This window comes from Prionailurus viverrinus, chromosome C1, assembly GCF_022837055.1.
Source record: "Prionailurus viverrinus isolate Anna chromosome C1, UM_Priviv_1.0, whole genome shotgun sequence".
NCBI classification, from domain to species: domain Eukaryota; kingdom Metazoa; phylum Chordata; class Mammalia; order Carnivora; family Felidae; genus Prionailurus; species Prionailurus viverrinus.
Genome location: NC_062568.1, coordinates 206006091 through 206017720, shown reverse-complemented (window position 1 = coordinate 206017720; position 11630 = coordinate 206006091). Strand labels below are relative to the sequence as shown.

Below are 11630 nucleotides of genomic sequence, written 5' to 3'. Positions count from 1 at the left end.
AGTGTCACCAGTGCTGATTTCATTGATCTGGGTTGCGTCTGGGCTTCGTTTGTGTCCAAGGCTCCCCCAGGCAACTCTAATGTACAACCGGGCCTGAACTCTGCCCTTGTCCTCTTGACTGTGGGAGTGCAGCTGGTAGCAAACAGCCCGCTCCACCTCTTACCACCTTGGCGACCTTAGGAAAGTTACTTGTGCCTTGATTTCCTCATCTGTAAACTGGGTTAATGACCCTCCCTTCACAGAGTTCTTGCCAGAAGTAAACGTAAAATCCTTAGAGCATGTTTAGAATAGTGCCAGGCACATAATAAGCCCCCAGTGTGAGCTAATTTGTTTCCCAGGATAGTATCAGTAGGCGTTCTGTTCTTTGACGATGATCCATCATATACTCAAGGATCATTTCAAAGTCACCATTCAGGCTCCTTCCCCTGGAACACTGGGGCCAGGAGATGCTCCTTTAGAAAAGAGAGGGCGGGGTTCTGTGGTCAAAGAAGTTTGGAAACCTATTCTGGACTCAGCCAGAGGCAGCCATGTACAGATTCCTGCACTGAGGCTGAGCTGGAAGAGGTGTTAAGTGGCATTGCAATACAGGTTCATCAATTTAAATACAACCAGAGGGAGAGCGGAGCAGGAGGTCAAGTGGAAACCAATAGCTGCTTGTTGGGTGGCCTGTGCCCTCCTGCATTCCTTCTTCGGAGTCTTACGCCATTCCCCAGAGGTGCCCACGGTTCCCACATGACTCCTTTCTGGGATTTGTCCAACGATGCCAAGAGTGGCTCCCCAGCCTGCTGGGAATGGGCTGAGGGTCAGAGGACGTGAGGGCCGAGCCTCATAGGGAACGTGACGGCTTCAGTTGCCCCTTGAGGAATGACAGGAACCACAAGTCAAATCCAAAGCCACAACCCCTTCCTCACCCCAGATGGATCCTGACTCTAAGCCATATTCAACACACCCAGTAAAATCTAGTGTTGAGATGGTGGGCCCACAGCTCCTTGGAAATGGACCCGCTTTGCAGCAGGAGAGTCAGTGGACATACACGGAACCTACAAAGACATCTCTGTAAGACAACAGAACAGCAAGGAAAGTGGGTGCTGGGAGGGACACTGGGAGGAGCCAGAAAGCAAACCACTTAGGCTCCTTACTGGGGATTCCACGGGACTGGCACCATCACCTCCACGATGACCTTTCCTCTCATGGGAGACAGTGAGGAGTGTGGGGGAGGGGGTTAGGGGGCAGCAGGAACTGGTTTGCAGAACCAGGGACTTTCATGGCAGGGAATGTGTTTTCTGAATCCTAAGTCAGGACAGGTCATCTGATATAGGATCCTCGACCTCTTCTGGGTGCAGGAGGCTCCCTAGTCCCTCCTTACTCACCATGTGGTCCTGGACCAGCAGCATGGCGTCACCTGGGAGCTTGATAGAAGTGTGGGATCCCGAGCCCACCCCAGGTCCGCTGAACCAAAATTTGTGGCAGGGGGCATGGCCGTCTGGATTTTAACAAGACCCAGGCTGTTCTCGTGCACGATTGAGTTTGAGAGACACGGGTCTAGGATGTATAGGGGGAAACAGAAAAGCTGAATGGTCTGGGACTTTTAGCTAATTCAGAGCCTTTACATTTGGGTGTGTGAGTTGGCAGATCTGAGATCCAGTTTGCCTAGTTAATAACCAGTGGTGGACAAACCCCCAGGCTCTGAGGCCCTGGCAGGGCTGGAATTTCAGAGGAAATCAAGCGGAGCACCTGGGCCTGGAGCCCTCAGTCATTGGGTTTTCTGACTCTTGGGAACTTCCCTGGGGTGCTGTGGTTCCTCTTTAAAGTGTGGGGGCAGCAGGGGGAGGGGGGAGGTGCCAGGCCCTTGTAGTCCTGTGATGACGTGTTGCATGTGCTCCCGTGAGCTGTAAATAAAGAGCCAATGGTTCATTAGCTGCTTTCTTGTCTCTCTCTGACTCTCCAGGAGATGATCTGTGTGTGCAGAGGCAGGGAGCACACGCGGGGCGTTTGGAGGGGACCGGAAGCCTAGCATTTCCTCAGCCACATCTTTGAGCATTTGCTCTGAGCTCAGCGGGAAACGAGACAGAGTCTCTGTCCTCACCTGGACCTCATCGTGACCCTTTAACCAGGCCTCTTGGTGGGAATGTCATATTTTGGCCTCCCTCTCCATTTTAGGGTTGGGGTAGCTGAGGTCCCAAAGAGATCACAAGGCTCGTCACAGCAGGCTGGCCCTCATTCAGGGTCTGGGTGGCCACGTGTAGAGAACAGCAGACGCCAGCTTCAGCAGGATAGAAAGGAACAAAGCGCCGCCATCTAAGCAGGCTCAGATGCCATCATGGGAAAGGGCATGAATTGGCCAGGGAGTGGCCTGGCTTAACACCAGGAAAGACGTCTCTTATCTCTGTGGCAGCTCCAGCCACTGCTGCCCGGCTCCACGGACCAGGCCCTGCTAGGCCTGGCTGATCATAATACAGACCAAGGCTGTGTAACAGCTCTAGGGGACTCCACATCCTGAAGCCAAGCCAGGGTCCAGACTCTTCTGGGGGCCGGGGTAACCACAGACATGGGATGCCCTTTTTTTTTTTTTTTTTAATGCTTATTTTATTATTTTTGAGAAAGAGAGAGAGAGCGTGAGCTGGGGAGGGGCAGAGAGAGGCAGACAGAAGATCTGAAGTGGGCTCTGTGCGACAGCAGAGAGCCCAATGCGGGGCTTGAACCCTGAGATCATGACCTGAGCCGAAGTCAGACGCCTGACTGACTCAGCCACCCAGGGGCCCCACTATGGGATGCTCTTAAGGGCCTGGTGTCCCTGTGGGGCGCTCCCTGCCCAGGCACCACTGAGGGACTGGCTTCTGCAGCCTGGATGGGGGAAACACCCTAATCCAAGGTTTCCCACAGCATGGGCCTGGGATTCCCAGCATCAGGATCCTCTAGGGAGAAAACCCAGGTTTCTGAGCTCCACTCGGGCCTGTGACTCAGAATCTCTCAGGGTGGGTCTTGGGAATCTGCATGTTTGATAAGCCCCTTGCCCTAGGTATGAGAATTGCTTCATCAGATCTTCCTGAGAACTCAACTTCCTCCCCCACTCAGGCCCCAAGTAGCTGGCGAACCTCTCTCTGGGGATGGTTTTAGGGAATCAAGCCCAAAAAGTTCCATTTCGTCTAAGCTTCAAAAGTCCTCCCCTTGCTGGCCCAGCAGCTCAGCTCTGCCACTGCAGGGCAAGGCAGCCACAGACAACGCTGTGAATGGATATACACAAATGCATGAGCATGGCTGTGTTCCAATAAAACTTTATTCATACAAAAGAGCAGCAGGCTGGCTCTGCCCATGATCTGTGGTTTGCCAACCCCCTAACCTATACTGCTGACCCCTGGGTCCGTGGTTGCAGAAAGGTATGCTAGGCTTTTACAAACCCCTCCTGCCCTGGGATGTCTACTCAAATCCATTTCTACTGATGAGGGGTTAGAGCAGTACTGAAATGAGGAGTCAAGGCCAGTTGAACTCAAGGCCACAGGGATTTCAGCTCTCTGCCAGCAGCCTGGGTGCTGCCCTCAGGGGATCAGGTAGCTGGACGGGGGGTGTATTGGCCAGGTTCTCCAGAGAGACAGAGCCAATAGCATATTTGTATTTATATATCTTTGTGTATTTATATATCTCTTTTCTCCCTGTATCTATTTATACAGATTTATTTTAAGGAACTGGCTCACCCTATTATAGGGGCCAGCAAGTCTAAAATCCATGGGGCAGGCCAACTGGCCAGAAACTCAGGCAGGAGTTGATATGATGGCCTTGAGACCACATTTCTTCTGCTCTGAGACCTCAGTCTTTGCTCTTAAGGCCTTCAACTGGTTGGATGAGGCCCACCCACATTATTGAAGGTACTCTCCTTTCCTTGAAGTCACCTGCTTGTAGATGTTGACCGAATCTGCAAAATGCCTTCACAGTGGCACCTAGATTAGTGTGTGATGAAATCCTCACATACTCCCGCTGGCCAGGATGACACAGGAAGCTGACCGTGACGGAGAGGCGAAGCTCAGCTCTCCAGCTCTGGATCATAGCACCCGGGCACGTGGTAGAGTTGTCTTTGGTGCGTCTCGAGGTTCTGGGCTCCCTCACTGCTTTGCCAGCTTGAGTGCCAGATGGCAGCAGTGACTGCCATCTGTTACGTAAGCGGACACACCAGTCCTAGTCTCAGGACGTGAAATCCTGGCGGGCGTGGGATGGGGGAAGGTGGTGTGATGGACACTTGCGTAGGCAAATGGCTAAACAGAGAAACTCCTTTCTCTGCACCCTCCCCCTCCAGGATGGTGTATCCTGAAACCCACATGTTTGTGCCTGGGGGACCATGGCGGGACACCTGGGACCCTTCCCCACTGGTGATTGGTCAGTCCAGCAGGGCAGCCTGGGCAGCTCTGTGCATGGTGGTCCTGAACTGTCTCTCCATGCCCCAGCCTTGACCTTGTGTCAGTGCCCGGCACAAAGCGGAAGTCATGTTTAGAGAGGGAACACATTCGTCCAAACACAACTGTGGCCTCTATCTACGGGGCGGTCCTCACTGCCAGAAGCACCCTCCTCTTGTGTAGCTAGGTATTATTAGAGCCCCTTTTTCAGAGCAGGAAAACTAAGTAGATGTATCGGGGACCCCACCCAGGTCTTTCCTACTCCAAAACTCGATTATGTCCCCCGATTTCACATTGCCTCCCAAATGCCACAAGTTTGCCGAGCACCTACTAGGGGTTGGTCACTCCCACCCACTCCCACCCAGACCCCGGGTCACAGGAGCTGCACAGTGCATCCGGCATCACCAAGGCTGCTTGCGGGGCCGGCAGGGGACAGGAGTTCTGCCAGGCAGACCCCAGCCCTGGGCTGCCAGAACCAAAGATCATGCCCTCACCATGCTGCCTTCTAGAAGGCCCCGCGGTGTGGAGGGGGAGGGGGTTGAGATTCCCTCTCAGGGGCTTCCCAACTGGTGAAACCTGCGGAGATACGCTGCCTGACCCCAGTCCCCGCTTCCTTTTTCTGATTCCTCCCCCTGCATGGCTCACAGCCTCCCTTACTGTCCCCCGGCAAGGAACGCGAGACCTCAGAGAGCCTGCCGCAGACCTGGACCCAAAAGCCATTTGGTTCTGAGCTGGCCCAGCAGAAGGGGGTGAAAGCAAACACCAGGATAACCCTCCACGGCAGATAGGCATCTTGGGGGCTGCAGGGCCCAGGGCCCATAACTGGCCTTGTGCGTGTATCTGAGCGATCAGCAAGGTGCAGCCAGAGCCCTCAAATGCCTTTCTTGAAATTCCACCCCGAGCACGTGGAGAGATGAGAAGCCTGACGGGGAAAGAGGCGACAGCCTGAACTGAGGCCAGGCCAGGCCAGGCAGTGGGAGGCAGGGGGTGCATAGTGAGAGCCTGGGAACGCACAACCACGATGGCATAAAGAGGGTTGCTGGAGTATGGACGAGGCGAATGAAGAAAATGCCACGGGACAGACAGAGCCGCGGGGAGGGGCACCGTGGCTCTGTCTTGGGCAACACAGCCTCTTCAGTGAGCTTTCCCTCTGGCTGTTGTCGAACACAGCCTCTGTTTCCTGGAACCGGACACAGTTTCCTTTTCTGCCTTTCCCACGCTCGCCAAGGGTTCCATGGAGCTCTCTGATGTGTTCTCCGATGCCTGACTTGAGCACACGGGTGTCTGGAGGGACAGGGTACTATCGCTACGTGTCTGGCAGGGCCTTCCCAGGGTGGGGCTCACCCGCAGTAATTTTCTTAGGACCCTGATGAGGTGGCAAAGCTATAGGGCCATCAGGAATTACGGGCTTCATTTTAAGGCTCAAGGGAGAGTCTTCAAGGAGCCTGACCGGGGCCTCTAAAAGCCAGCCATGGATGCTGCTGTAAGTTCGAATTGTGTGCCAATGGGACAAATACCCTGGAATCAGTCCCCCTTTGACTAATCACAAAAAACAAATGTGTCCTCTAGAGTGGAGGCCTCTCCCACCTCCCAGCAATGTCCAGGCACCTCCAGGAAATCCAGGAACAGGGATGTAGCAGGATCATCCAACCTGACTCCCTCTGGGCACATGCCTCCCCCGGGACCATGTCCCCTTCCTGGCTCTGAGTAAATGGTGCTGTGGACACAGTGATTTTACTGGTGAGTCATAATGGCATTTGATAGTTTCGGTACGCGCATCAACCGAGGACCGGGCTGAAGACAGGGAATGAAGTCTGGGAGCCCAAGAGAGCCACTCCCACCCCAGTCCTTCAGGGTTCCATTCGGTTCCATCAGCTCCTGCCCCGTTTCCTGTAGTCGGTGGGCAGCAGCTGGCCCTCAGAAGGAGAAAGAAGAGTATAGCCACAGATCCAAAGGCCAGCACTGACCCACAAAACTCCCACGCCTTCCCCAACCCCGCCAGACCTCAGGCCGAGAAACACAGAGCCGGCAGGTTACATGTGACAAGCTAACACGTGCCCTGGAGGACGGGTCTCCAGATCAAAGCCCCCCAGGGGGATGTGCCACCAGGGGCCATGGCTCTGCTTCCAGGCCCTTCTCTAATGTGCTTCTTGCGGAGGGCTCCGCATTGTGACAGGCGCATGTGACTTTCAGATGGTGTTTCCGTGATGTTCTCTGCTCTCTTTCTTCCAGCTGGATTTACCCCCTTGGGAAAGGAAGTGGCTGCACCCCCTCACAACGGTGGGCCTCCCGTGGGTTAAGAACTGAAGGACAGGGGGAAATCATCTCCAAACCTTTTCATATTCGGAGCCTCCTTTGTGCCTCACACAGCGCCAGGGGACTGATTGTCACTGTCCCCATTGTCTCAATGCAGAAAAAAATGCGGAGGGATTAAGTGTCATAGATGCAAAGTGGCAGCGCTGGGGAGGGGAGGGTGTCGAAGCTGGGAAGGTGGTGGGCAGCAGGCTGAAATGCCGAGGTCTTTGCTAGAAGGAAAGGGGGGGGTGGGCATCTGCTCCCCATCAAAGGGGTCTTCCCCGGTGCATCTGTTCCAAAAGCATTCACTGTGGGCCCAGACGTGCTGGGAGACGCCGAAAGACACTTGTGGTTTTCTTCACAGCAGGAGGGTAGCTATTTGCCTACTGAGCATTTATGAAGTTCCAGGAGCTGTGCCAGGAGGAGGCAAGGCAGGGATCCAAAAACACCCACCTTTACCCAAAGGAGCAAGCAACCCTGGGAAAGCGACGGCTGTGGTTCTGACGCAGGCAGGCCGGGACTAAGAAGCCAGAGTGGGGCGGGGGGGGGGGGGGGGGGGGTGCGCCGCAGACCCAGCCAAGAGAGTCCTTGGCTCCGCGCAGGATAGAAATCAAATGCATGCCAGAGAGAGTGAAAGCAGAGTTTAGTTTAATGAATAGCATGAGTGACAGAGTGTAACAGATGGGAGTGTCTGGGAGATGCGGAAACCAAAGGAGAGTGAGTCTCCCCGTTGCTTCGAGTGGGGGTGGGGGCGTGGGTTATACTGGAAAGGAGTCTAGGGTACGTGTTCCTTCGGGAATCCAGGGTAGGGTCCAATCAAAGATGAGGTGCGTGATGGGCGAATAACAGGAACTATTTTATAAACCACCAGAGGGAGGAGGCGTTGATGTCAACATCAGCCGGGGTTTGTTCGAAGCTGATGCCCTGGAACCTGTTTGGGATCTGGCTCCTCTTAGGTGTTCTTCTCAGGTGTTTGAGGCCTAGGACAAAGCTTTTTTGCTTCCCCCCTAGAAGTGGGAACATCGCTTCTTTGGCTTGTTCAGAGGCAAAGTGTAGAACAGGAGTGAAGGGGGCGTAGCAGAAAAACAGAGCAGATAGAGCCTCGCTTTATTTTTTTTTTTAACTTTATTTATTTTTGAGAGCGAGCACGAGCAGGGGAGCGGCAGAGAGGGAGACAGAGGATCCAAGGTAGGCTCTGTGCTGAGAGCAGAGCCGGACGTGGGGCTCGAACTCGAACTCACAAACCGTGAGATCATGACCTGAGCTGAAGTTGGACGCTCAACCGATTGAGCCACCCAGGCGCCCCATTTCTTTTTTTCTTTTTAGATGTTTCCTGCATGGTTTGTCCTCTCAGTCATCGTCCACAGGGCTCTGAGAAGCCATAGGAATATTCAAGTGGAGACCGTGGACCCGGCTTCATCTCTAACATCACGGGGCTGAGCCCCTATGCTCCCTATGCCACCCGGACGGCACCCGGGGAGAGCGACCTCCCGGGATACCCACGTTGCCATGCCTCTGATTAAACAGCATCACCCCCTCAAAACGTTCTCCAGAGATTTCACCTTTGGAAAGGTGAACCACACAAGTGAATTTGAGGAAAGCCTATTTATAAACCGGTCATGGCTCAGTCAGTTAAGCGTCAGGTTAAGTGTCAAACTTCAGCTCCGGTCATGATCTCACAGTTTGTGGGTTCGAGCCCCGCGTCGGGCTCTGACAGCTCGGAGCCTGGAGTCTGCTTCGGATTCTGTGCCTCCCTCTCTTTCTGCCCCTCCCCCACTTGTGCTCTGTCTCTCTCTCTCTCTCTCTCTCAAAAACAAATAAACATTAAAAAAAATTTTAATAAAAAAAATAAAGACCAGCCATTACTGTTGACTCTTTCGGGTTCATCCACCTGATCCGTGCCTCATTGTTCTAGGAGTATGGGGGGTACATATGCCCACCTTCACCTCCAGAATCACGGAAAGGGCTTGTACCTGGGACGGAATCCTTGGCCCCCAAAGACAGACCTCGAGGAGGGTTCGCAGGTTTTCTTTACAGGGCTCCCATGCAAGCTTTGCTAATTGCAACTCGGGTTAAGTCATCCAAACTGCAACAATGTTTCCATCAACAAAGTAGAAGTTTCTACCCTAGTGAGGATTAAAGCCATGATGAGCCTTTCCAAAATGGAGTCCCAGTAGCTTCTCTGCCTTAGGTGTGGTTTTTTTTAATGTTTTTAATCTTTATTATTTATTTCTGAGAGAGAGAGAGAGAGAGAGAGAGAGAGAGTATGAGCAGGGGAGGGGCAGAGAGAGAGGGAGACACAGCAGGCTCCAGCCTCCGAGCTGGTAGCACAGAGCCCCACGCGGGGCTCGAACCCACGGACCGTGAGATCATGACCTGCCCAAGCTGATGTCTGATGCTTAACCCACTGAGCCACCCCAGAGCCCCTCCCCCCCTCCCCTGCTGCCTTAAGTGTTTTATCTGTTATCTGCATCACCCACAACTAGCCCCACTGACCCAGCGGCTTCCTGGACGGATGGAGCCTGACGCTGAGGATAAGCAGGGGGTTGGGCGGCAGGTCTTTCAGATGTCTGTGATGGGGGGTGGGGCATACATATTCGTTCAGTTGGTGTATGCCGGTCCATTCCCTGAGTGCCTACTAGGCACCAGGCAGGGGGCTGGGCACTGAGGATGTCACACCCTCCTAGAGCTTACAGTCTAGTTGGGGGGTGGGGGGTGGGGCAGATAATAAGCAGTAAGCAAGTACACTGATAGAGCAACACCTTCCGACAGTGATAAGTGCTACGGAGAATAAAAGATAGGACGCTGCAATCACCTTGGAAAGCGGCCTGGCAATTTCTTCAACAGGTAAATATGACCTGCCGAATGATCTGGTCATTCTGCTCCCAGATGTTTACCCAAACAGGTGTTCCATAACTCTCCCCTGAATGAATGAATGAATGAATGAATGAATCGGTGTTCTTCATGTCTCTCTCTGTACTCAAAGTGCAAAGATAAAACTTGGCTGAGGCACACACGGTTGGCGAGGGACGCGACAGATTTAAACCTGAATTCCAAAACTGTGCTCACTAAAGCTATGACCCCAAAGCCTTGTGGGATAGGATTTGGGGAGGGGGGCATTTGTCCTTCCATAGTCAGGACTGGGTCATGGCAGAAACTCTGACTCCTTTGAGAATAGTCACTTTCCTTTGTTCCTATGAGCTACCCCCCCCCCCCCCACAACCCCAGCCGGCTGGGTCTTCTGCCCCCTCCCCCATGCCTCTGGCCCCAGCTGGCTGGGATGAATGCAGTGTCACTGTGTGAGCGGCAAGGACCTTCCACAGACCCAGCCTTGTGTTTCATCCGCAATCTGTCTTGCCTCCTCGCCTCCCTCCGTCCTTTGCATCCCAGCCTGGGCTGTATTTTCCCTCCCAAGATGGAGGCAGTGGAACCGAGGGGCTGAATGTCAGGGAGGGTCCCAGAGCCAGACCTCCTCGGTCCCCAGGCCAGTTTCATACCCACCAGTGATTTGGATAATCTTTGCAACTTCTCTTAACCTCAATCATCTTACTGTAAATAAGGATCAGGATAGCACCTACACCATGGGGTCATTGTGAGCATTTACTACAGAACACTTTTCACACCGTGGGCCACAAAATAAGTACTTACTAAATGTCAGTCTTAATCCTAGGAGTTGTTTTTTATTTTCTCCTTCTAATGGGATTGCTGTCTTATTACACCCCTACAGGCTTGGATGAAACACCTCTAGGATCTCAGGTGGATGGGGACTTTTTCTTAGAAAAAAAAATTGATAAATAATAATATAGTGTTATAATACCCACCATTTATTGAGGAATTACTCTCCTCTCGGTATCCAACAGCAATAATTAACAATAACTAATACTTAATGACAATAGCAGCCAATCCTGATTTAGTGCTTACTATCTGCCAGGCACTATTCTAAACGCTTTTTGTGTATTAATTACTGACAACCCTTTGAGGAAGTTACCATTACGATCTTCCTCTTACACTTGCAAAAACTAAAGCACAGAGAGGTGAAGCAACTTGCCCAAGTTCAAACAGTAAGTGGCAAAGTCGGGATTCAAACACCTGTTCCGCTGTGTGCTAAATCCCAAAAAATCAAACTAGGTGTAGCCGTTTACCAGCTCTCAACCACGGTGGCCAGTTTGCGCTTCTCTGCCCCCTGGGCTGGAGGACTGCGTCTCCAAAAGGGCATTAAATTAGGCCAATGGGCCCTGGAGTCTTGCAAAAGTCTCCCTTCGTGTCCGGAGAGAGTATGTGTCTTGTTTTGTTTTGTTTTAAATGTTTGTTTGTTTATTTGGAGGAAGAGTGCGTGTGTGCAGGCGCGGGGCAGAGAGAGACAGGGAGAGAGAATCCCAAGCAGCACAAAGTTCCAGTTGGGGCTGGATCCCATGAACCGTGAGATTATGACCTGAGTCGAAAACGCTTAACCAACTGAGCCACCCAGGCGCTTCCAGAGGATGTGTCTTGATTTGATCTCAGGACCCTCCCACGCCTCACCTCCCACCGCCAATCCCAGGTAGTTTTGTAGCCTCCCATGAGGTTTCTCCCTCCTAAAAGCAAGAACAAGCACTCAGACGCATCCGAGGGGGCCCCTTACCCCAAGTGACTCTAATGGAAGCTGGCGCTCTCCAAATGAAAATTTTCTCTGGTTATGGGGGAAGGATGAGGTGGGGAGGGGGATGGAGGTAGGGAGAATTAATGTTCCTGTCTGGGTTGGGGAGAGGGTGGTCAACAGTCTAAGAGGGGTGCCAGGTAAGATGGCCCTTTCCTTCCTCAATTCTTTCCATTTACAGCTGAGGGGCAGACAGTGTTTAGATAAAATCTTTTTCTCTCCAATCTTCTTCTTTCTGGAGACAGTTGTGTCCTGTAGGTTTTCTGCTGGTTTTCCAGCTAGATTTTCCAGCTAGCTTTTGGTATACTGACTCA

General features: G+C 52.8%; 1 non-coding gene across 1 annotated transcript; it reads right to left on the bottom strand.

The window, feature by feature from the left end:
• Positions 1-8004: 8004 nt before the first annotated feature.
• LOC125174245 (small nucleolar RNA SNORA73 family) lies at positions 8005-8188 on the bottom strand. The gene has a single exon (XR_007155360.1). It is a non-coding gene; the product is annotated as a small nucleolar RNA SNORA73 family (small nucleolar RNA).
• Between the last annotated feature and the right edge of the window lie 3442 nt (positions 8189-11630).